Genomic DNA, 26,315 nt, shown 5'->3' on the forward strand with positions numbered 1-26,315 from the left:
TGTATGCTGAAGCAACCCTAAAGAGGCTGAGCACTGGCTGTCTGCTGCAGCCTAGGCAGCAATAGCGGCCTCAAGTCCATCACTGAAAGGAGGTCACCTGGCCCACCTGTCAATCTCTTCTGCCATTTAGACCTACTTCCTTGTTCAGAGGGCTACTCCTCTAGGATTCTGGATAAAACTTAGAAAAGGAAAGGTGAGCTGTAAGTCTCTATTCTATGGCTGATGTCTGGACTACAGCTTCTATTTATCACTTCCTTCCTCCACTATCCATTCTGGATTCCCTTCATCATCTGTGAATACCTCTGTTAGTGTTAGCTACCTGTGGGGATGACACTAAGATAATCTTCAAGGTGTCCAAGTCCCTTGACACATGGTCATAAGGTTGCTTCATTTAAACATTATCAAAATCAGATAAGGGAATGTCAAGAGGAACCCAAGAGGATTGCTTTGTTTCAGCACGTACTTCTCTGCCTTCTCTCACACAGGAGCAGCAGTCTCCTCCTCCTGCCACATTAACTGCTTCTCATGCTTACTGGTCTCTCCATATGAGGCACTTACCATGACTAGGTGGCACCCAGAGGTGACCATCTTTTGGAACTCCAGGTTTTTTTTTTTTTTTTATGATAGTCACAGAGAGAGAGAGAGAGAGAGAGAGAGAGAGAGAGAGGCAGAGACACAGGCAGAGGGAGAAGCAGGCTCCATGCACCGGGAGCCTGATGTGGGATTCGATCCCCGGTCTCCAGGATCGCGCCCTGGGCCAAAGGCAAGCGCCGAACCACTGCGCCACCCAGGGATCCCATGGAACTCCAGTTTGATTCTCAGGCACAGACTTTCTTCCTTTGAGAACTTCATGGTTCTTTATGGAATCCTTTATTACCCATATATATTCAAACCTTTGCCACGTCGCTTTATACACAAAGTAGGTGGTGAAGTGTGGCATCACAACTCTGCCTCTTTTGTAAAGTATGTCTTTCATATATGTCTTTCAGGGCTATGCCTGAATGAGGGTGTAATGCAGCTGTTTTCCATTTTCAGCTTACACAGATTCTGAGCTAACTTTTTTTGAAAGATTTTACTTATCTATTTGGGGTGATGGGAAGAAGGAGAGGGAGACAGAGAATCCCAACAGACTCCCCACTGAACATGGAGCCCAACACAGTACTCGAGCTCATGACCCTGAGATCATGACAATGAGCTGAAATCAAGAGTTGGAGGCTTAACCGACTAAGCCACCTAGACACCCCCTGAGCAAACCTTTTTAGTGGCTTTTCTTCCTCTGTTAGTTGGTCATAAGTGTTTTTTTTCTATAGAGCCATGGGTGTGAGCTAAAGGAGAGGAGATGGTGCAATATAGTGGATGACAATGGGTGCAAAGTAACTTGCTTATGCAGACTGCTTTTGCTCTCTGGTCTTGTTTGTGCTATCCTGCATGTACTGATTGCATCCTGTAATGGACTACTCTTTGCCTTGCCCAATCTTAACTGACTTGATGAACAGAAATAATTTCGTTCATAATTAGAATTCCAAAATTATGATCACTTGAATCCTTATGTTCCTGTGCTTCATCTATACTACTGCTCAGAACATACCACGGGTTGTTTTATAAAAGATGATATGAGCTTACCTTAGACCTTTGGGATCCTGCATCATTGTTCTGTCACTAGGGCTTGCCATAAATGTCACATATCTTTTTCTACCATTGATACATCTATAGTCACAGACTTGGACAGATCACTAGTCCTAAATGGCAGGGTTACTTGCACTGCAGACTGGACCTCCTCAGAGCCATTTCTTGTTCTATGTCCCAATCAAAATCAGCAGCCTTAATGTCACTGAAATCATGGACCTGAGTCATATTCTTAGATGTGAAATATGTTACCTTTATAATGTGAAAAGTCCTGCAAGGAATTATACACACTTTCTTGTAGTCTTGAGCAAAGATGTTATGATCTGTCTTTTATTTTAAACATCATGTGCCAAAATACCCCCAACCACAGAACTCTTGAAGAAGTGAATGAAGTGGTACTATGATGAGGTGATTTTCATAAGGTTCACCCTCTACCTTCTAGTGGATGTATCAACCAAGGCTTCTAACATGCTAGGCACTTCTTGCCCATGTAACCAAGTAAGCACGATGTCATTAATGGGTCATTTTAATGTTCTGCAGGATGTCTAGATAGTCTCAATCTCTTTGGTCAATATTATTATGTTAATTGAAGAATTAATATACTTCTCTCTGCTAGGCTGGAGATATATATTGTTATCTATTCCATGTGAGTGAAAACTGTGCCTTATCCTTTTTTTTTTTTTGTACAAAGAAGAGAATGTGTTCACAAAATCAATGTCTATACACCAAGACCTGGAGAACATAAAAATCTGCTCTAGCAGTTATCACATCTGGCATAGTGAGTGAAAGTGGTGCTGCCAAGTTAAGCTTGTAGAAGGTTAGTGTCATTCAGGATTGGTAGCTCTACTGCAGGAACAAACTTGGTGTATTAAGTGGAGAAATCATAGGGATCCCGGCCTTTCATTCTTTCATTCTTTATACAGTCCATGTATGTATTTAGTTTTACAACCTTCCCACCGTGCCACCATGACATGACTTTTGTTTTCTTATTTACTCTCTTGACTACTGAAGGGAGCTGTTTCTGAGGCCCTCACTCAGCTTTTACCCCATCATAATCTTTATGCAACAAGAAAATGATCTAATTGGCAATCTGGGAGTCATGCCAAATCACAGGTGAGATTATTCCAAGAATATGTTTGGTATATTAGTTTCTTATTATTGCATAACAAATTACCACACACTTAGTGTTTTAACACATTTATTATTTCATAATATAACACATATTTATTATTTAATATTTTTCATGGGCTAGTCTTCTGGAAGAAAAAAAAAACTTAGTCCAAGGATCTCACAAGGCTGCAGTCAAGATGTGCTCATACTACATTCACATCTGGGAGCTTGATTGGGAAATAATCCAATTCCAAGCTCCTGAGGTTATTTGGAAAAATTCATCTCCTTGTGTTTAGGACTTAGGTTCCTGTTTTTTTGCTGGTTATTGGCCAGGGCTATTCTCAGCACCTAGAGGAGACACATAGTTGCTGGCCAGGTAACCCTCTTCATAGACCCTCATATAGCACTGTAGCTTGATTCTTTAAAGTTATCAAGTGTGTCTTTCTCTTTGGTTTGATGAAATAGGACTGGCAGTCCTTAACCTTTGCTGTAGAGCATAAGCTAATTGAGAGAGTGACAGTTCATCATTTTTCTAATAGCCTTTTAGAAAGGAGCAAGTCAGGGGTTCCACGTGCATCAAGGGGGGTGATTTCACTAGCATGTAACTCATTAGGGTCACCTTGGTTTAATTTGGTAAGTTTGAGGACCAGGTAAATTCCTCTTTTCCTGAACAGGATAGTAATTTTTTCTAAAGAAAGGGGCTTCTGCATTATTTTCAAGCAGGGGACAAGGGATAGTAATTAAAATTTGAGTGCCACATATCCATGTTCATTATAGCATATCATATATTGGAGATGGAAGGGTCAGCAATTGCATGTCCTCTCCTCTCTAACCACATTGAATAAAATTGAGATAGAAATGTCAGTTTTGGAAAAATGGAGAACAAATTTTATTCATTATTTTTATTGTTAAAATAACTTATGGGGCATCTTCGAGACTCAGTCAGTTGAGCAACTGACTCTTGATTTTGGCTCCCATCATGACCTCAAGGTTGTGAGATTGAGCCCTATGTGGGGCTCTGCACTGAGCATGGAGCCTGCTTAAGATTCTCTCTCTCCCTAACAAAACAGATGAACAATAGGGGAAGGGAAGGAAACATAAAATAATATGAAAATTGAGAGGGAGGCAAACTATAAGAGATGCTGAACTCTAGGAAATAATTGAGGGTTTCTGGAAAGGATTAGGGTTTGGGGAAGGAATAATTGGGTGATGGGCATTAAGGAAGACACTTGATGTGATCAGCACCGGGTGTTGTTATATGCAATTAATGAATCACTAAATTCTATCTCTGAAATTAATTAAAATATTTAACTAGGTATATATCAAATGTCTTGAAGACAAAAAAAAAAAGACATCCTCTTCATCTCCCTCTGCCCCTCTCCCATATGTACACTCCCTCTTTCTTTCTCTCAAAAAAAAAAAGGAAATAAATTACTTTTTTTTTTTTTAGATTTTATTTATTTATTCATGAGAGACACACACACAGAGAGAGAGAGAGAGAGAGAGAGAGAGAGGCAGAGACACAGGCAGAGGGAGAAGCAGGTTCCATGCCGCGTCAGGAGCCTGACACAGGACTTGATCCTGGGACTCCAGGATCACACCCTGGACTGAAGGCAGCGCTAAACTGCTGAGCTACCCAGGGATCCCCAAGAAATTACTATAAAAAGTTAATTTTAAAGCCACGTGGGGTTGCTGACATTATCTGAATTGAACTTAGTCACTTAGTCCCCCTCAGAAGTTGCAGCCCTTACCCATTTAATCCTGCTAAGTTTACTGCATGCCAAGGAAGCTGACTAGCCTGCTTCTCTGCAGATAAGGAGAGAAAAATACCAAGCATGGGAAGTCACCTCTCTCATCTTACAAATAAGCAAATACACCTGTCTCTCCTTGGTGTGAAGGAATTAAGGATAAGTAGTCAGACAAGTGAATAAATAGAAAAGCAGAATCAGGTCTATAAATACAAAAAACAGAGGGGAGGGGAGTGGGGGACAGGCAAATGGGTGAAGAGGGGTGGGAGATATAGGTCTGGTTATGGAATGAATGAGTGGTGGTGGTGAAAGGTATCGCATAGGGAATATAGCTAACAGTATGGTAATAACATTGTATGGTGACAGATGGTAGCTAAGCTTGTGGTGAGCATAGCATAATGCACAGAGTCGTTGAATCACTATTCTGTATACCTGAAACTAATGTAACATTGTGTGTCAATTATATTCAAATTTTTAAAAAAAGGTAAGTAGTGAGAAGACGAGCCAAGAGTTTTAGTTATATCTGTACCTACAACATGGAGATTAAGCTAATATCAGAATCATTATGAGTAATAATTAGAATCACTTATGAATTTAGGAGTTTGCATTATCAAAAGTAATTTTTTTTTAACTTTGGTCAAGTTAGGTAACTACTCTGTGTCTTGGTTTGCTGCACCTACAATGAAGATGATAATAAATATTGTTTATCTCATGAGGCCTTGTATTAAATAAATATATATAAAAGTTCATGCCAGTAATCCCACTTCTGAATATTTATCCAGAGGAAATGAAATCTGGACCTCAAAGAGATACTTATATTATTTGCAGTAATCAAGATAGGGAAACAGTCTACATGCCTGTCAATGGACCAATAAATAAAGAAAATACATATACGTGTATCTATAAGCTTATATATATTAGCACTGGATGTGTTTTATATGTGAGTATGTGTGCGTGCATACAATGGACTATTATTCAGCCTAAAAAAAAGAAATTCTACTGTTTGGGGTGAAATGATGTATCTAGAGCTAGAAGATATAATATTAATTGAAATAAGCCTGACACAGAAAGACAAATCCTGCTTGCTTCTACTTATATGTGGAATCTAAAATAGTCACTCAGAGATGCAGAGTAGAGTGGTGGTTACCAGGGAAGAGGGAACTGTAGAATATGAGAAAATGTTGGTCAAAGGGTACAAAGTTGCAGTTATGCAAGATGAATGTGTTCTGGAAATCTAAGTACAACATGGTGATAATACTATTGTATACTTGGAATTTGCTAACAGGATAGATCTCACCAACACACACACACACACAAACACACACACACACACACACACACAAATAGTAACTATGTAGAGGTGATGGATAAGTCATTTAGCTCAATTATGATGATCTTTGCATAATATATACATATATCTAAATACCAAATTGTGTGCCTTCAATATATACAATTTTTGTAAGTCATAGATATCTCAATAAAATTGTCTTTTTTTAAAGATTTATTTATTTATTTATTCATGAGAGACACACAGAGAGAGAGAGAGAGAGAGAGAGAGAGAGAAAGGCAGAGACAGGCAGAAGAGAAGCAGGCTCCATGCAAGGAGCCTGACAATGGGACTTGATCCTGAGACTCCAGGATCAAACCGTGGGCTGAAGGTGGTGCTAAACCGCTGAGCCACCTGGGCTGCCCTAAAATTGTCTTAGAAAAATAATAGAAAGAATTCTAAAAATGTTGGCAAGTGGTTATTATTATTATTGTAGTTACTTTTAAAAAAAGAATCTGGGCCCTTTGTTTTCTGTAATGATACACTACTTGCTACCAGATTCATATGTTGGATGTATCTTCATTTTTTCCCCTTTCTTATCACTTTCTCCCTTCTAATTTAGGATGTGCTGAGAGAGGCTAGGCATCACATTTTGCTCTTTCTCAGAGAGTCTAGGTAGTCACACAGAGAGGTTTGATGCTCCACTCCAGAGAATGAAGCCTTAAAACTGGATTCTGAGCATCTCTAATCAACCACTAATATCTGATTCTATTATTGCTTTATCATCTGAAATTTATCATGCTGAAAACTCATTCTCCATCTTCCTCTGAAATCTTCTTGCTTTATCAGTTAAGCCAAAGACACTACCATTCTTTCTGTCCTCCATTTCTCAAATTTGAAGCATCTCTGACTCCACCTGTTTCCATTTTCTTTTCTTTTTTTTAAAAAAAAGATTTTATTTATTTATTCATGAGAGACACAGAGAGAGAGGCAGAGACACAGGCAGAGGGAGAAGCAGGCTCCATGCAGGGAGCCTGATGTGGGACTTGATCCCGGGTTTCCAGGATCACACCCTGGACTGAAGGCGGTAAACTGCTGAGCCACCTGGGCTGCCTGCCATTTTCATCTCTAGAGAACTGTTGCATATAATCTATCATTTTCAAGTCTTTCCATTTTCTCAGATTTATTTACATTTACTTTCTATTCTCAAAATTACAGCCACAGTTCATTCTTCACTTTCTTTGTGGACCATTGCAAAATTTTCCAATTGATGCCAGCCATTTCTTCCTATTCCAATAGATTCTCTATGGTTCTTAGGACAACATTCTTAAAACATAACTTAATATACATTAAAGCATTATACAAAACCTAAGAAATATCCCATTTATGATAAAATGAATTCCATACTCCCATCTGGCATTTGATACTCTTTGTGATCTATATATAGTTGTTTATCACAACTTTTTCTTTAAACAAATTCTCTACTAGTTATTACCTTATGCAAATTCTAACGTGTCATACCTTTTCTTCATTTTTCTTCTTTCATGAGCCCATCTCTGACTTTTACAAAGGCTTTTCCTTTGAGTTACTATACAATGTGTTAGCATCACTCCAGGCATCATACACATGTTATTGCATCTCTATTTCCTCGTTTGAAAAAATGAGGGAAATAAGACCCTTACAAATGGAACAATTTAAATAAATTGCCAAGTACAGCTCCTTTAATATGTTAAATGTTGAAAACAGATAGCTCTTCTATCCTTTTTAAAAACAATTTCTTATATACTTCTATCAATGGCAGAAAAGGAAATTATATGAATAATCAGAAAGGTAAGGGGTATAGAATACAAAATTATAAAATATAGAAAGAAAAAGAGGAGAAATATAATTGCCAATTTCTGTGTCAACTAAAATAAAATTATCTAGCTTTTATAGCTTTAGCACACATTTTCTATACTGGGAAGACCAATAGATGTTTATTGCTTAAGGATTAATTCAGCTCTTTTATATTTAAATGTACTAGGCATTTGCAACATGATGATGAATTAATGTGAACTATTATGATGATTGCATAAAATATGTTTTAGAAGGACAATTGATTGTAATAAGTCAAATGTAGTATATGGATCAATATACATGCTAAGAATGAAATTATCTATAATATATTTCAGCTTCTTTTTAAGGATTCTTAGGTAATAATTTGTGGGAGGTAGCATCATCAGAAATTTAACAGTAGCCATTTATGTTAAAAGAAAGGATTTATGATAGGTATATTTTTATTCATGAAATAAGATAAATTGGAATTATCCATCTCTACTGTCTAGAAGAGTTTGGCTTCTTGTAATTTATTTTATAGAGTATTCTGTAGGAAATAGAGTTGGCCAGCTTACATTTTATTATTAGATTCACATCATTTTTATTCCATAAGGATCACCTGCCAAAAATGTAATGTTATGAAAAATAGACTTGGAATCTATTAAGAAAACCTTTTTTTTAAAAAAAATATATTTCCCACTTTTTGTAGTTAAAACAAATTTAAAATATCAACGTAGAAAGCACAGTTCTGAATTATTTTCTTTACTGTCAATTCATTAAAATACCAAATTGCAACCGTGATTACTATGTAACAGTGGCTAGACGCAAGCACATTGATCTTTTCTAATGGTGGCAATTCGTACAGTACTTCCTCATACTAAATATTAACATCATAAAGTGTTATTCATTCAACTCACTAATTAAAACAGGCATCTCTGGGAACCTATGATGTGCCTAAGATAGTGTTAGAACTATGAACAAAAAAAGTAATAACCTTCAATTCTTTTTTTAAAAAAGATTTTATTTGGGATGCCTGGGTGGCTCAGTGGTAGAGTGTCTGCCTTCGGCTCAGGGTGTGACCCCAGGTCCCGGCATCAAGTCCCATATCAGGCTACTTTCAGGGAGCCTGCTTCACTCTCTGCCTGTTTCTGCCTCTCTCTGTGTGTCTCTTATGAATAAATCAATAAAATCTCAAAAAAAAAAAGAACAAGATTTTATTTATTTATTTGAAAGCAAGAATGAGTAAGAGAGTATTAGCAGGGGCAGAGAGAGAGGGAGAAGCAGACTCTCCTGCTGATCAGAGAGCCTCACCTGGGGCTTGATCCCAGGACCCTGGGATCATGACCTGAGGCAAAGGTAGATAATTAACTGAGCTACCCAGGCACCCCATGACTTTTGATTCTATTTGAAGAGTTTTTAATCTAGTGGGCTAGAAAAAAATTTAAAAGCTATATATATCTATCTATCTATCTATCTATATATATATAGATAGATATATAGATATAGATATAGATATAGATATAGATATAGATAGATAGATAGATAGATAGACATAGAGCATACACATATACATACTGCAGATATGCTATAGTAAAGATCTGAACATTATGCTATGAAATGAAAATTCTTCTTGTTCTTCTAACACAAAGTGACATCTTCCAAAGATAAATTAGAAATTGTCATTTTGAGCAGAAGGAATTTGATGTTCAAAGACACAAAAATGTGGAAGACATAAGAGATTCTAGTAGATGCAATACATTCCAAATGGCTAGAACAAGTACTTGCTTTGGGGAGAAAAGAAGGAAGCAGTGGCAAGAAGCTCTGGAATCATGAGTGGTTAGAATAGATTTTTGATGACCCTCGTCATGGTATTACTTCCAAATTGAGTATTATCTTTTGTAACTGGAGATAATATTAGGAAACTTATGAGAGTGTTCTGAAAATGAAATCATGACAACTGTATTTCTAGCAGACAGTTGAGTATGTGCCACTAATAGTTGTATAGTAAATACTCGCACAATTCACACAGTTATAAACCAAAGACGTCTTCTAGTTGAAAGCAATAGAATTATCACTTTAGGAAAATACAGACTAAATCATTAGTGATGAAAGATGGGGTGTGGGAATTAGGGCAAAAAGTACAGATAGTTACCTACAGAGAAATAATATAAAATAAATATGAAGCTACCACAATGTAGAAAGGTACAATATTTAAGAGAGGCAGGAAGAATTGATTGGAATATAAAACACAAATTATTCCCTTGAGACTGACTGAATGGCAATGTTGTGCAGTATTTTCCCAAGTTTTTATTTAAATTCCTGTTAGTTAACACACAGCGCAACATTGGTTTCAGGTGTAGAACCTACTAATTTATCAGTTCAGTACCCAGTGCTCATCACAAGTGCCCTCCTTAATCCCCATCATCTATTTTACCTATCCCCCCCCACTCACCACTCTCTAGTAACCTTCAGTTTGTTCTCTAGAGTTACAAGTCTATTTTCTGGTTAATGGCAAAAAATTTTAAGCTTAAATATTTTATAGCAAAAGCAATTACATTACTTTATTAATACTTTAAAATTATTCATTAAATACTTAAATGCTTTATTTTGATAAGAAGAATAATATTACTTATAATGTTCTTGGTTGAATATACTATGTAATGTAACCCTTGTGGAAATCCTGTGAAAGAGGATCTATTATTAACTCTATTCTTCAAATACAAAACTTAGTGTTTAACTAGCTAGTTAGTGATGGAACTACATTTTAATCCCCACAATGTGTCACATTTTCAGAGCCTGAATTCTTAACTCCTATTTTATTGCTTGTGCACTAAATCCCATTCAAAAAAATTTTATGAGGTTAAAATTAGAAGGCTAAAAATTCAAATTCTAATGAATTTCTATTTGTTATTTACTTAACAATAAAATGCTTTGTTATTGAATCAGATCCTATGTCTACAAGTCTAATGTTTTTAAATACAAAAATGTCATGAAACCAAAAGGATTTTTTGCATTTGTTTTGGGTCTGTGTATTGATAATTCCTTTCTTTGTGGTTTATTGTTGTTTTCTTATGGACTTCTTGGATTTGTTTAATATTTTCAGTCTCATTATTCTAGATCTCATCATTTTTCTACTTTTTAAGATTAGAGAGACTTCAAATAACTTTCATCCTTCAGAAGGATGAAACCATCCCTCTAATAGGTAAACCTTGCAACTTTCCAAGTATCCCCATGGCATCTTGGAGAACATGACAACTTTAGAAGCAGTTTCATGTCATGACAATCAGGATCCACTTGGCTTGGAAATCTAGCATCAGATGTGATTAGGTACAAGAGGGCAAAAATTTTCTCACTTCACGAATTGCATTTTGGTGATTAATTAAAGAATAATATGCCAATAATGAGGTGACATGTCTATTTTTATAATCATGTCAAATTAGACAAATATAGGCCACTAATGCATTATATATATAGAAATATAGTCTTAGAAATATCATGCCTTGAGCTTTCTTTGGTTTCAGTTTGTTCATGGAGCACAGCATTTCCATTATCTCTGATAGATCAAAATATATCCTGGTAGTATATTTTTTTCTAAAAAGTTTATTTATTTATTTGACAGAGAGAAAGAGATTGAGAACACAAGCAGGAGAGGGAGAAGCAGGCTTTCTGCTTAGAGAAGCTCAGTCCTAGGACACTGAGATCATGACCTGAGCCAAAGGCAAATGCTTAACCAGCTGAGCCACCCAGACGCCCCCCTATTCTGGTGGTATAGTAATAGAATGGAGCACTAATATACACTAGAAATATAATAGAAGTACCAGAGAAGGATGGCTACACGAGATAAATTCACTCATTATATAAGATACAGATTAGTATATATTGACTCAAAAGAAATAACAGTTTAATTTAGAAGTGGTTTCTAATGGTTTGCATTTATGATATATTTACTCTGAATGTCTTTGACTCTTATTGTATAGATCCTGGTGTACCAGCTCCCTTCCCCATAAAAACACCATTTTCCCTGAAGCCACCAGATTCTCAAGATAGGGATAGAGAAAAAGCTTTAAAAATGGAACTTACAGTAGAGCAGATGGTAACATTCCTATTAAAATAATGCACAGAAATATTAATAATTGGAATGCACTTATCATTTGATAGTTTACTAGGTGAACACACCACTATGATGACCTCCTCTCTTTCTGCCGTCTTAGGATTTGAGTCAGTGAGTCCCAACCAACTGACTAAAGGCCTTGGCAGTCTTGACAGCCTTCCCTGGAGGCTGAGAATAAGATGAAAACTGAAGTTGAGCGAAGAATGGTACAAGGCAATTCAAGAGCAGAATAGACTGGTGATCTCAAGGTTGGGAGAAGAGAGCACAAAAGCAGAGTGGATCTAAGTTATGAAATCAGACTCAACCTCTCTCCCTCTCTCTTTCTCCAACTCATTCCTTTTTTCTAAGAGGAAGCACAGAATTGGTTTAGATAATGCAAATTTAGAACAAAACTATTTGTGTTTGAATTCCACTTTCACTACTTCTTAGTGACTTGAGTAAGTTCATAACCTCTCTTTGTCTCATAAAATGGGTAGAATAATGATGTGTCATACTCATAAAGTTGTTGCCATGATGAAATGAGCTAATATTAATAAAAGATTTAGAATAACACCTGGCAATTAAAGCATTGTAAAAATCAAGGTTGCATTTACTATTTTGTGTTTGTTTAGCTTTTAATATTTGCTTGTTTAGCTTTTAATTTTTATCTTCCCTTACATATTTGGAATTTCAAAGTATTTGTGACAAGGCCTCTCAAATCTACTGTCTGGACAGTCATCTCAGGTAACAAGTAATCTGCCTCAGTTCTGATAACTTTAGGGCAATCAACCAGCAGGATATTGGATATCCTGGGATCATAAATCATGTAGGTTTGAGTAACCCTAAAAAAATTCCCCTTATGTTATGATTTTTAAGGCCCCAGAATGCTGGCAGTATTCTCTCCCAGCAATTTGCCTTTATATCTGAAACTTCCATCATTAGAAGTATTTTTGGGTTTTTTTTGTTTGTTTGTTTGTTTGTTTGTTTTTTGTTTTTTTTTTTTTGGAATACAGAGGGTGCTTATTTAAATTTATGTCCAGATTGGGATACTATTGAGTGTTAAAGGGCTTGTTATGAGTAATTACACTGGCACAACTGGGGATATTAACTGTACTGGGTTAATCAAGATGTATGGTGTGGTCACCAAAGTCCCTGTTAAAACACCAGTATGAGGGCACCTGGGTGTCTCAGCAGTTGAGCATCTACCCTTAGCTCAGGTCATGATCCTGGGGTCCTGAGATTGAGTTCTATATCAGGCTCCCTGCAGCCTATGTCTCTGCCTCTCTTTCTGTGTGTCTCTCATGAATGAATAAATAAAATCTTAAAAAAAATACCAATAGGATACCTGTAAAGGCAACCTAATTTGCTCACTAGTTCACATCACTCATTAGACTCATCAGTGAACAGAACTGTGAAGAATAGAATGGGGTGGAGAGGCTTGGTAAAAATAAAATGGCAACTTCCTGAGGAGGTAAATTCAGTTACGGTATTTATGTTAGAGGTCCAGAAATAAAGGCTGCAGTTGAGGGCTCATAAAATGAGAGAGGAGTTAAAGGAATAATCTTGAAATAAGAGAATCTGAAGTCCACACTTCACAAATTAACCTAGAACAGAACCCAGCTCTCTGACCAAGATCTTCCTCTGAATCCAGGCCTTACCTTCAGTTCACTTCCAGATTTGTGCTGCTCAGACTCAGTGTTTAAATAAGTTCTTTTCTAAGTGGGTTAACTAATTTGTATTTTATGCAACACATTTTAGGTCAAGTCTGAAGAACTCAAATTGCTTTCCTCATTTAAACTGCCTTCAGGCATGTACTCATATGTATTTCCGATAAACTTACACTTCCCATAGCCTTATTTAAAGATCAAAAAAAATTTTTTAAGAACTTGGTTTAAAATAATGATGAAGTAAAATGAGAGAGGGAGAGAGAGTGTGTGTGTGTTGTTCCATATTTTACTTAAAACTGAAATTAGACAATATGACTGCTAATCACCCCAAATTAGGAAAGTATGAAGTAAGAGAGAAAATATGAAGAAAATGAGAAAAAAAGAGTAGGAATGGTGACAGATTTTATATATTTCTTGGACTATTGGCCTTGCACCTCCTAAGAATTTTGAAAGAAAAATTGTAACAGACTAGTTAAACAGGCACAGAAGTATTCAAGACTATCAGAATCAGAGAGAGCGACTGAATTCAACTCCATGCTTTTTAAAAGATGAGGTGAGATAATGGAAGAGTACTGGAGGGTATTACCTGAGAGGTTAGTCAACGTGCTTAGGCTGCCTGTGTTTGCTGATCTTTACTGAAGTTAGACTCCCACAGTCCCAGAGTCTTGGGGATAAGAACTCTGTCTTTGGGCAGCCCTGGTGTCTCAGAGGTTTAGCACTGCCTTCAGCCTGGGGTGTGACCTGGAGACCTGGGATTGAGTTCCATGTCGGGCTCCCTGCATGGACCCTGCTTCTCCATCTGCCTATGTCTCTGCCTCTCTCTCTGTGTCTCTCATGAATAAAAAAATAATATATTAAAAAAAGAACTCTGTCTTTTATTATGATTACATTTCAAAGGGATGGGTCCTAGGTCCTTGAGAAAGACATTTTTGGATTGCAGAAGATTTGCATCACAAAGGGGCAGAGAAAGAATTTATAATTGAAAGTTTTCTAAAGCAAATTCTCTAAGAAAAGCAAAGCCTGACTAAAGGTTAGTCAAGGCCAGGGGATGTAAGCCCATCTTGGTCAGAACTGCTAAAAGTGTGATTAAATAATAAATTAAACATTTATGAGTCTGCATTGCCTTACCTTTCTTATCTAAATGGACCAGAAAAATAGGCTGAGAGGGGTTAACAAATGCAAATGTTCCTATAATCACAGTCAATTAAAGAACTATTAACATTTTGTATTATTTTAACTCTCTTCATATTTTGGGACCATCTGTGAAAATAGCTCCCTTTCTAAGTTCCTAAATTATCTTTCACACACCCTGTCTGTATCAACTTCAGTGGTATCCTCTATTCTTTATTACCTGGTGGTTGTGTTTATGAATGGATGGGAAATACAAAGACACACTATAGTGAGACTCTCATAATAAAATTATTTGTCAAGAAAACACAGCAAACACGTATTTCACTAATACAAACTTAAGCTTTCATAAGTTTTTAAATAAATTATCATTTAAAAATAGTGACACCATACAAAGGGATTCTAACACAGATCTCATTCACAAAGAGATCTAAAAGATAAATTAGTATGTTGTTCATTATGTAGATAAGATTTCACTCTAAATTAAATCATGATTTTATTTTAACATTTAGATTTGAGAGGCGCCTGAGTGGCTCAGTCGGTTAAGAGGCTGCCTTCCGCTCAGGTCATGATCTTGGGGTCCTGGGATCAAGCCCCATGGGCAGACACGCTGCTCAGCGGGGAGTCTGCTTCTCCCTCTACTCTGCTGCTCCTGAGCTGTGTGCTCACGTTCTCTCTCTCTCAAAATAAATGAATAAATAAAATCTTTTAAAAAGTCTAGATTTGAGATAACATTAGATCAGAGCCACATATTATCAAATTGAGAAGACTTTAGGCATGCTGACCCTAACTTTGTATTTTACATTAATCAAATGATGTCCTAGATTCACTTATGACTATAAATGGTCATCTTTAATAAAAATACCTTCAAGTATCTTTCATTTGAAATTTGCAAAGAACCAGGTGTAAGTTCTGACATCTTATATTTTTATGTAAGGGGAGTACTTATTTTGTTTCCAGCACTAATATAGGCCAGTGGGGGATATTAAATAATGATAAATTTCCCTCTTATACTGATCTTTTCTTGTGAGATTTTAATTGTGCCTGGAAAATAAGACTAATATTTACTTATTCAAAGCTTACTGAATATTGAACTTCAGAATTAGATGTGGTAGATGAAGAGAGTGAAATATGAGATGCTTCAGTCTAAGTGGGATAAAAGGAGGGTTGGCTATCTCAAATGATATATTTAATTTGGAATCAATCACTTACTGAGTTTCTAATATATATCCGACATTGTGCTAGGAGTTGAAAATATGGATGCGATCCCTACTGCAGGAAATCTTAATCTTGCAACAGAGAATTCCACATAATCCAGGGAACTTAGTAATAGACATGATCTTTGGAACATGATCTTTGCATAAGGAGTAAGGGTTATCTGTCTCAGATTAGGAGCAGAAAAATGTGAGAAAATTTTTCCTGATTGAATTAATGTCTAAACCAAATTATAAGAGATGGTTACTATTTTTCTAGTTGATCAGAAAACACACACACACACACACACACACACACACACACAAGGAAAGAATTAAAGTTTAAAAAAGTATACCTTTGGAGCAACATGAGTCCAGGGTAAGAATCTGCCTTTGTTTATGGCTAACTAGCTGACACGTTCCATAATGCCATCTACATAAGAGACACTCAATTAATGTGTGATGAATGAAGTCATGCATGGGTGAGTGAATAAATAAACAAAGTGGCAGCATCTGCAGAAAACATGAAGACATATTTTGATACTAATCCATAATATGTAAGGTAAGTTCTGGCAGGGCTGAGACTGGAAGCATATGGGAAGATAGAAGCATAACTACTGACATCCCTATATACCAAATTAAAGAGTGAATTTAGGTTAGGATCGGCTGGAGAAGGAAGAGTCAATATAGAAGAGGGATATCTGAATGTTCTCAGGTGATTTGCAGTTACCTCCATAAAGTGGATGTAACTTCAACATTACTAATGTCATGAAGTTTCCAGAAGGCATAGCAAAAAAGGGATAGCAGTGAGTATTGATGGTCAATTAACTAGACTGAGCGCATCAGGACAGTAAGGCAGTGAGATTAAGATATTAACAGTAGATGGAAGAAAGAGGAGATGGTGCTTTCCTTTCTTTAGTGAAGTGGAGTAATAGAAGATGATTTGGGGACTGACCTCAAATATCACCTAAGCGGTTCAACTTCTTAATGTTCACGAACTAATATTGTTCAAATTACAGAGAATGTTAAATGCCAGAATAAGGGACTTTGATTCAAATACCTTTGAATAGGAAATAGAAGGTCAGACTTTGCAGGGCATTAAACAATGATTAGACAAAAGAAGAGATGACATTTTTCTAATCGCAATAGCTAAGCTTACCTGGCATTTACTACATGACATCCTTTCAATTACCTTACCCATATCAATCTGTTTCATTCTTGCCACAGCTCCAGGTAATAAGTATTATTATTTCTTCCATTTTACTGATTAGAGAATTTAGTATAGTGCTGATGAGCAACTGGCTCAAGGTTACCCAGGCAGTAAATTTCAGAGATGGGACTTAAAATATGTGATATATGATTGAAAACGCCGTACCTTTGAATATGGCCCCTTGCTGCATGTGGAAGAAACTTTAATCTACCTTTGTTTTTGTTAATAAAGACTCAAAAATATCAGAATTAAAAAAAGAAGTTTCACTTACTTCTACTAAAGCACATTTTTTTTTTGCCTAGAACTGAACCCTAAAACATGTATTTCCATATAGTGTAAAAGGCTTATGCCTTGGAAGACCCTTACTATAACTTTGGTTTTAGCATCTAGATCTACATTTCAATGCATGCATGCACAAAATCTTTGTTTGCTTTTTTGTTAAAATGAGTAAATAATCAATGAGATCAGCACTGGAAATTATGGCTGCTAATGGAGGACCTCCCAATTGCAATAGAGGGCTATTTACTAATGCATACTCTCACATACAATGTGGGATGAACTGTGCTTTAGGAATTTACTCTCCTCTGTCACATATAGCAGTTGCTTGGGGTGCTGCCAGTATATTATTGCCAGCATTGCTGCAATAGCTGTAAGCATAAAGTGCACCTTGCTTTGCAATAAATTTTCCACACTCTGCGAGGAAGTCAGCAGTACCGTTGAACTCAGACTGGTGGGAAAAAGATTGGCTTTGTCAAGGGTGACTATGACAAGCAGTGAAACTGGAGCAAAGCTGCAGCTCATGGTACATGACATTTTCTAAAACAAAGAAAACCCAAAAAGTTATAGTATTTAAAGGCAACACTGAAAATGACAGCTGGCATACGCTGCAACCCCAGAGATTGCCTTTGCTTTCTGTTCTTCCTCTCCCACATATCTTTCTAGAGCTATTCTCTTTTTTAGCGTGGTGCTTAACTCATCAGTTTATGCGTGAGCACCATGTCATAAAACCCAAAGAACACACATATATACATATTTAAGATCTTTAAATAAAACATCTATGTCTCCTTAAAAAGTTGCTATTCTTGTTTTGCTTGTTTCAATTTACTTATAATTTTGACATATTTTGTCAGGTTTTTCCATTTATAATTAATAGACAGCAAATTATAGATCTTTAATTTAAGGTTTTTGTTCAGTGTGTAAACATTTTCTAAGTCATGCCTCATGTTTTCCTTTCTGATTTATTAACTAAGAGATGAACTTTTTGAAACTGGAAAAAAAATTCTATCTGTAGCATCTACTGATCTTTGTACAAAATGGGGAAAATTGAGAAAATAATTAATGAAACAATGTCAATCAGGTTTCTCTTTTTCAGTAAGGTAGCTTCTGCTAGTCAGTTTTCATTTGAGAAAAATGTGTTGGCTTTTTTAGGAGTAGTAAAATTCAGGTCAATACTTTAAAATTCCATCTTTACAAGGAAATGCATTAAAAAGAAGTCTGAATGGTCCTGTTCTTTCTCGTTGGAGAATAGGTTTATATTTCAAAGTTTTATAATCCTATTGCATTTTTTGTCCCAGTTATAAGATAAAAATAACATGAATGCCTTTTAAAAGTTTGTTATATACATGGTACTTAATGCTTCACAACATTAATTTATATCCCCTTCTCCACTTGAGCACAAATAGGTATTACATGCCCTCACACTCTTGAAATAAGTACTGCCACATATTTTCCTTTGGGCACTGAAGTCTGCTTGCAAGTTAACAGCCTTCTCTCTTCCCTTTTTACAGTGGTCATGGTAGCGCATCTTGATAGAGAGTGGACACAAGATTTAAAAAGTTCAGAACGCTGTGCCATAAAATGGAAGTCAGCTGTCCCAAACGGTCACTGAAACTTGACATGGGATAGCAGGAGCAAGAAATAAATTTTGGTTGTAAAGCCAACTGGGATCTGGTGTTTCTTGTTATGAAAATATAACTAGTGTATTCTGAGATAAAAAGTAAACCATTTCAAGCTCAATTAAATGTTGCACACAACCTAAACTACAACAACTATATTTCTAAAGGTAGTTGTCTATGACTATGACAAATGAGCCCATTAAAATGTTATAGACTCATAATACTTAACCCTTTAAAATACAACCAGTAATGATTAACATAATGTGTGGCTATTCTTATTTATGAAAAAAGAATGGAGCTACAGAAACCACAGAATGAAGTGGCCGTTTGATAATTAATGAACTGAAACACATTCATATATGTGTGCAATTCACATGTATACACTGTCACTCCTAGAACCTAAACAAAGAAAGGATCACATCAAATTCAGTAAGTGATGATAACTCTATGTGGTGTGTGTGTGTATATATGTGTGTGTGTGTGTGTGTGAGAGAGAGAGAGAGAGAGAGAGAGAGAGAGAGAAATTAAAGTGGGGATAAAATGAGGCAGTATTAACACCATGGAGCCTTTCCATATTCCTAGTCATATTCCTATACCTAGAAGGCACATTGGTATGTAGAAAAAAGTTCTCATCAATGGACTCCAACTGTAAAATCAAGTCTTCACGGATATCCTTAGGCATTTGAAGAAACATCTATGTGGAAGAATCTGGTGAAACATGGAAGGTGAATAACTGGGACTAATCAAGCTTATAAGTCAAAGCTCCAGTGCTATGGACTGAGTTATGTTTCAAATTCAAAGTCATGAAATGCATATTAGAATGAAATACACACAGTCCTAACTACGTAAATATTTCTTTGGCCTAAATTTTGTAACAAATTTTCAAAATCAAAAGCAAATCACTGATAATATAATGAAGAGTGAATATAATGAAGAGTGAATATAATGAAGAGTGATAATATAATGAAGAGTGATAGCTGACATAGAGAGGCCTTATTGCACGGCAAGATTCAAAACAAAGCTCTAGACATGAGACTATATGATTCTTAAGATTTTACCAAATATAAAGAATGTGACAGGCACCCAGAGTCTTTACCCAAACTGAAGAGTGCAAAAGAATAAATAAAAAGAAAGAAAAAAAATGAGATAGACACTTGATTTCTTCAGGGTTCTTTGCAGAAACCCAGTTACAAAATATAACAGTAAGATCAACAAAATTATAAAGAACAAAAGAGTTATGTCTTAAAAGTTGACATTCAAATAAAAAAAAGGGCATTCTCAAATTTGAAAACATTTGGAAATAGAAAATCTACAAGCTCCTTAAACAAAAATTAAGACATACCAATTAATCTAGTCAAATATGAGAGAATTAAGAAGCATTTTTTAAAATTAAAATTCTGGAATGGTAAGGCTATAATAAAAAAAAATATATTGTGAAAGAGAAGGAATGGAATACCAATAAAGAAGAAGAAGGAAATTTTGGTAGAATGAAGCAGGCTGAGAAAGATTGAAAGGTAGGAATGAATGCCAGCAAGGACTTGCAATGGCCATGTGTAAGATCAGTACCTGGGAGTCTGGGAAATATTGATAAATTTGGGGAGCTGTAGGTATAAAACACATTAGGAAAGAAATTACAAAAGAATATGAAACAAAATTTTGTTGATTATAACATATTCTGAAAAATTATGCAGGGTTACTTAAAAAAGAGAAGAAATAGAATTAACGGAACTATGAGTTTATTATAATAATCTCTATGCAAGGGGAGTAAAAAGATAAGATGAATGAAATACAATGATGGACAAAATTGACATCTTGAATTGGGAAAAGAAAAAGAAGGTAGAAAGAGTGTTGCTCTAATGAAAGAGAGAACGTGTAAATTTACTTCATTTCACAGTGTTGTGTTTGAATTGTGGAACATCCAAGTGGTAATGTTAAGAAGAGAGTTTGAAATACATATAATGGAATATTACTCAACCATCAAAAATAATGAAATCTTGCCATTTGCAATGATGTGGATGGAACTAGAGTGTGTTCCACTAAGCAAAATAAGTCAATTAGAGAAAGAGAAATACCATATGATTTCTCTTATATGTGAAATTTAAGAAACAAAACAGATGAACATAGAAGGGAAAAAAAGAGAGAAGAAGCAAACCAGAAGAGACTCAATTATAGAGAACAAACTAAAGGTTGCTGGAGGTGAGGTGAGCTGGAGATGGGCTAAATAGGTGATGGGCATTAAGAAGGGTACTTGCTGTGATGAGCACTGATGGTTGCCAGGAGAGACAGGAATGGGAGAATGGGCAAAACAATTGAAGGGGAGTGAGAAATACAGGCTTCCAGTTATGGAATGAATAAGTCATGGGAATAAAAGATACAGCAGAGATAATACAGTTAATGATACTATAATAGTGTTTTATGGTGTTAGATGGTATATACACTTGTGGTGAGCATAGCATAACGCATTAACTTGTTGAATCACTATGTTGCAATACCTCAAGCTAATGTAACATGGTGTGTCAACTATACTCAAATTTTTTAAATAAAATAAAATAAAATTGAAACTCAGATGAATTCTTTGAGGATGAAAATACAAAAATAAACAATGAGACAGAAATTCATTTGTACTCAGAGTGTATGAAGAGGAGCAGAAATAGGCAATCAATGAGAGTAATGGCTTGTAAAGAGGTGAAAGAAAAAGAAAAAGAAAGAAGAAAGAAAGAAAAGAAAGAAAGAAAGAAAGAAAGAGAAAGAAGGAGAAAGAAAGAGAAAAGAAAACGAAGGAAAGAAGGAAGGAAGGAAGGAAGGAAGGAAGGAAGGAAGGAAGGAAGGAAGGAAGGAAGGAAGGAAGAAAGGAAGGAAGGAAGGGAAGGAAAGAGGTATAATTTAGCATTACACAGGCAAGAATGGAGATTATCTAATTAATTTATGGATTGGCAGTTAACACTATCAAATGCTATATGTCAAAGGGTTCAGCCAGGGAAGCAGAAACTCTATGAGTTAACTGTAGGAAACTTTTTAAAAATAGGAATTAGACTATGCACAATTTTGAGAGATGGAGATGTAAAGGCATCAAAAGGAAATGAAAAAAACAATCCATAGAATTGGAGAAAATATTTGTAAATCATACATATAGCAAAGGACTTTGTATTGAGAATTTATTTAAAAAAAACTTTTATGATAACAAAAAAGTCAAATAGCTCAATTTAAAAATTAGGAAATTATTAACAATCTGTATATCTTATTTTTTTAAGTCTATTGATGTCTTCTGCACATTTCTTAACTGGATTATTTGTTTTTTGGGGGGCATTGACTTTAATAAGTTCTTTAGAGATATTGGATACTGACCCTTTATCAGATATGTCATTTGCAAATATCTTCACTCACTCTGTATGTTGCCTTTTAGTTTTGTTGATTGTTTCCTTTACTGTGCAGCTTTTAAGCTTGATGAAGTCAGAAGTTTCTTTTTGCTTTTGTTTCCCTTGCCTCAGGAGACCAGTCAAGACAAAAGTTGCTATGTTTGATGTCAAAGAGGTTGATGCTTGGGTTCTCCTCTGGGATTTTGATAGTTACCTATCTCATACTTATGTCTTTCATCCATTTTGAATTTATTTTTGTGGATGGTGTAAGAAAGTACTCCAGTTTCATTCTTTTGCATGTTGCTATCCAGTTTTCCTAGCACCATTTATTGAAGACTGTCTTTTTTCCATTGGATATTCTTTTCTGCTTTCAGTTGACCCTATATTTGTGGATTCATTTCTGAGTTTTCTCTTCTGTTCCATAATCTGTCTGTTTTGTGCCACTACTGTACTGTCTACAGTTTTGTAGGATAACTAGATGTCTGAAATTGTGATGCCTCCAGCTTTGTTTTTCTTTTTTTTTTTTTTTTACTATGCTCAATATCATTCATTATCAAGGAAATATAAATCAAAGTTACAATGAGACATCAGCTCACATCTGTCAGAATGGCTAAAATTAACAACACAAGAAACAACAGATGTTGGCCAGGCTGTGGAGAAAGGGGAATCCTCTTTCATTGTTGATGGGAATGCAAAGTGGTGTAGCCACTCTGGAAAACAGAATGGGAGAATGGGAGTTTCTCAAAGGTTAAAAATAGAATTACCCTAAAGATCCAGCAATTGTACTACTAGATATTTAAGCAAAGAGTAAAAAAAGAATACTGATTCGAAGGGGTACATATACCATGATGTTTATAGCAGCATTATCAATCATAGCCAAATTATGGAAAAAGCCCAAATGCCCATCAATTGATTAATGAATAAAGAAGATATGAAATGGAATATCACTCCACCATTAAGGAGAATGAAATCTTGCCATTTGCAATAACATGGATGGAGTTAGAGAGTATTATGCTAAGTGAAATAATTCATTTAGGAAAAGACAAATACTGTGTGATTTCACTCATATGTGGAATTTATGAAATATGAAAAATATGAATTTATGAAACAAAACAGATGAACATGGGGGGGTGGGGGGAAACCAGAAAGCAGACTCTCAATTAGAGAACAAACTAAGGGTTACTGGAGGGGAGGTATGGGGAGGGTTAAATAGGTGATAAGTACTAAGGAGTACACTTGTTGTGATGAGCACTGGGTGTTATATGTAAGTGATGAATCATTAAATTCTACATCTGAAACTAATCTTACATGTTATATGTAAGTGATGAATCATTAAATTCTACATCTGAAACTAATCTTACACTATATGGTAACTAACAGGAATTTAAATAAAAACTTGAAAAAGAAAAAAATCAGAAATTATTTAAATAGAATTTTTATCCAAAGAAGACATACATGGCCAATACGCATGTGAATTGACTTTCAACCTCATTACCCATTAGGAAAATGCGAATCTAAACCAAAATGAGAGGCCACATCACACTAAGTAGGCTATAATCAAAAATACAGATGAAACATATTCTAGAAACCCTTGAAATTGTTGGTGAACTTATAAATTCTTGACAGGAATTTAAAATGAGATAGCCACCTTGCAAAGCAGTTTGACAGTTCCTCAAAATGTAAATGTGGAGGTATCCTATATCACCCAGCAATTCAATTATTGTGTGTATACCAAGAGAAATGAAAATATATGACTACATAAAAACTTGTACAAGAATATTTATAAGGGCATTATTTACAAAAACAAAATGTGAAAATAACCTAAATGTCTAACAGTTAATGAATAGATAAGCAATCTTTCCTATGTACATATAAGGAAATATTACTTAGTAATAAACAGAGAATAGAGTATCAACATGTGCTACCTCATGAACTAACCTTTAAAACATTCTGTTAAGTGAAAGAAGCTAATCAAATTATCACATGCTGTAATATGCCATTTGTGTGAAATTTCCAGAACAGGCAGATGCATGGAGACAGGAATTAGCATTGGCCTTGAGCTGTTGGTAGATGGGAAGAGGAGTCAGAGAGGGGAATGAGAATGACTAATGCACAAGATTTCTTTTGAAAAGGTTGAAATATTCTCAAATTAGATTATGCTGATGGTCGTACAAATCTATAAATACACTAAAAACCATTGATCTGTATGCACACCTTACTGGGTAAGTTTTGTGTATGAAAAATATATCTTGATAAAACTTTAAAACATTATTCTGTTAAAATTATTAAAAAATAAAAAAAATGAGAGGGGCACTTGACGGGATGAGCATGGGGTGATACGCTATATTGTAGCAAATTGAACTCCAATAAAAAATAATTAAAAATATAAATAAATAAATAAATAAATAAATAAATAATTTTTTTTTTGTTTTATGGCTTTTTTGTAATATACTACTTTCTCCCCTCAGCATGTATGCATATATATTTATATAAAATAGAATTTTACACTTAACTGACTTAATTACCTATACCTTAGTTCCTATTCTTACTACTGTCTCATAAACTTTGTATACATGGTCCTTTAACCTTCTTAGGTGACATACTTCTGTCCGTTTTTTCTTTTTGTTTTGTGTTTGTGTATAATTACATTCTTTTTTTATCTAAAAATAATACGGAAATAGGAAGACATAAAATACCCATATCCAGTCACTTTTATGTTATTATAACCTGCTCTGAAATTCTCTCATAACTCCTCTGACTATTTGAAGAGCAGTTCTTATGATCAAGAACTGCAGGTAGCAAATTTTACATGTGCATAGCAATATTAGTCAAGTAAAGCTGATATTAGAATACGTAAGTTAGTACTGGAAGTGTCAAAATAGGATGTTTATAACAAAGTTTCACATATAATGTGTAGCTGATATAAATAGAAGGTAATATTTAGAGAAATTTTATTTAACAAGTTATGATTTATGAAGAAATTCTAATTAGTAATTTAAAAATTAGCTGACATCATTTTCCATTAATACATGCAGTACAGGAAAATCTGAAAGTACATCTATTTCTCATATAATTGATTCTTAAAGTTAAGATGGTAACATAGTTTACAAACTCTAAGACTTTTTGAACAATTAGAATAAAAATACCACAATAGTACCTCCACCTGCATGTGTAAACATTTATAAAGTCAACTGAGTTGACACTTTGATATTTGGTAAATTTTTTGTGTAAGTTCATCAATATAGACAGAATAGTTAACCTATAATCCTCTAACCACTGCCTTTTTTTAACTATTTATTTCCTTGACCTCGCTTTCCCTCCATATTCTCTGCTAATTAGCCCCCACTGTATTTTTATTCAGTTTGAACGGACTAGCATTTAGAACTTAAATATAATTTATAACCTTTCCGGAGTAGCCATCTTACAATCATGTGGTGGCAATTAATCTGACGATTATTAATGACCCTGGATGCATATAACCTTAATTAAAAATGTTCTTTGGCATAGAAAAATGAGAGTAATAAGAAACAGTAGAATTCCAATGAAGTTTTAAAAGTATTTTGAAAAAAAAAGAGAATATTTTAACAATTTGTATTGGTTCCTTCATTAAAATAAGGAAAGCATCTTTAAGAAATAATATTTTAGTTGTGTATATAAATAAAATATGTATATATACATATGTGCATATATATGTACACCATGTAGGTACCCATATTAGCAAAGAAATAAATCTATTTGCATTTGTGTATAGCAAAAAATTATGTTCCAATAATGTTGTGGATGAATAATAAATAAATATCTGCATAAAATTAAGTAGGCTTTTCTAATTGAGGAATGCTGCTATCTTTGGATTCCTGACCTAGCATTTAATGGGAAATTGAAAAAAGGAAAAGAAAAATAGATCAGATGGTTACCTCCACCAAAAAAAAAAAAAAAAGTGTAATCTTAAGAGTTCGTCCTAGAAATGAACAGTATGACTCACTTAGTAAAACTTATTTACAGTTGTGCTATACTCTCTCAGTGTCCACAGTTTTGAAGTAAGCCTAGGATTTTTTGAGAAGTTAAGTGAACCTATGTCAGTCAAGTACTTATAATGGACATAGATCATTCCTGGGTTCTTTATTAAATCCATGAAGAAGTGAAACAATCTTCTGTCTTATAAAGTGCTTATAACTTTACAGAAAGATGACCAACACTCATATACACGTGA

Source organism: Vulpes vulpes, chromosome 14, assembly GCF_048418805.1.
Source record: "Vulpes vulpes isolate BD-2025 chromosome 14, VulVul3, whole genome shotgun sequence".
Lineage (NCBI taxonomy): Eukaryota > Metazoa > Chordata > Mammalia > Carnivora > Canidae > Vulpes > Vulpes vulpes.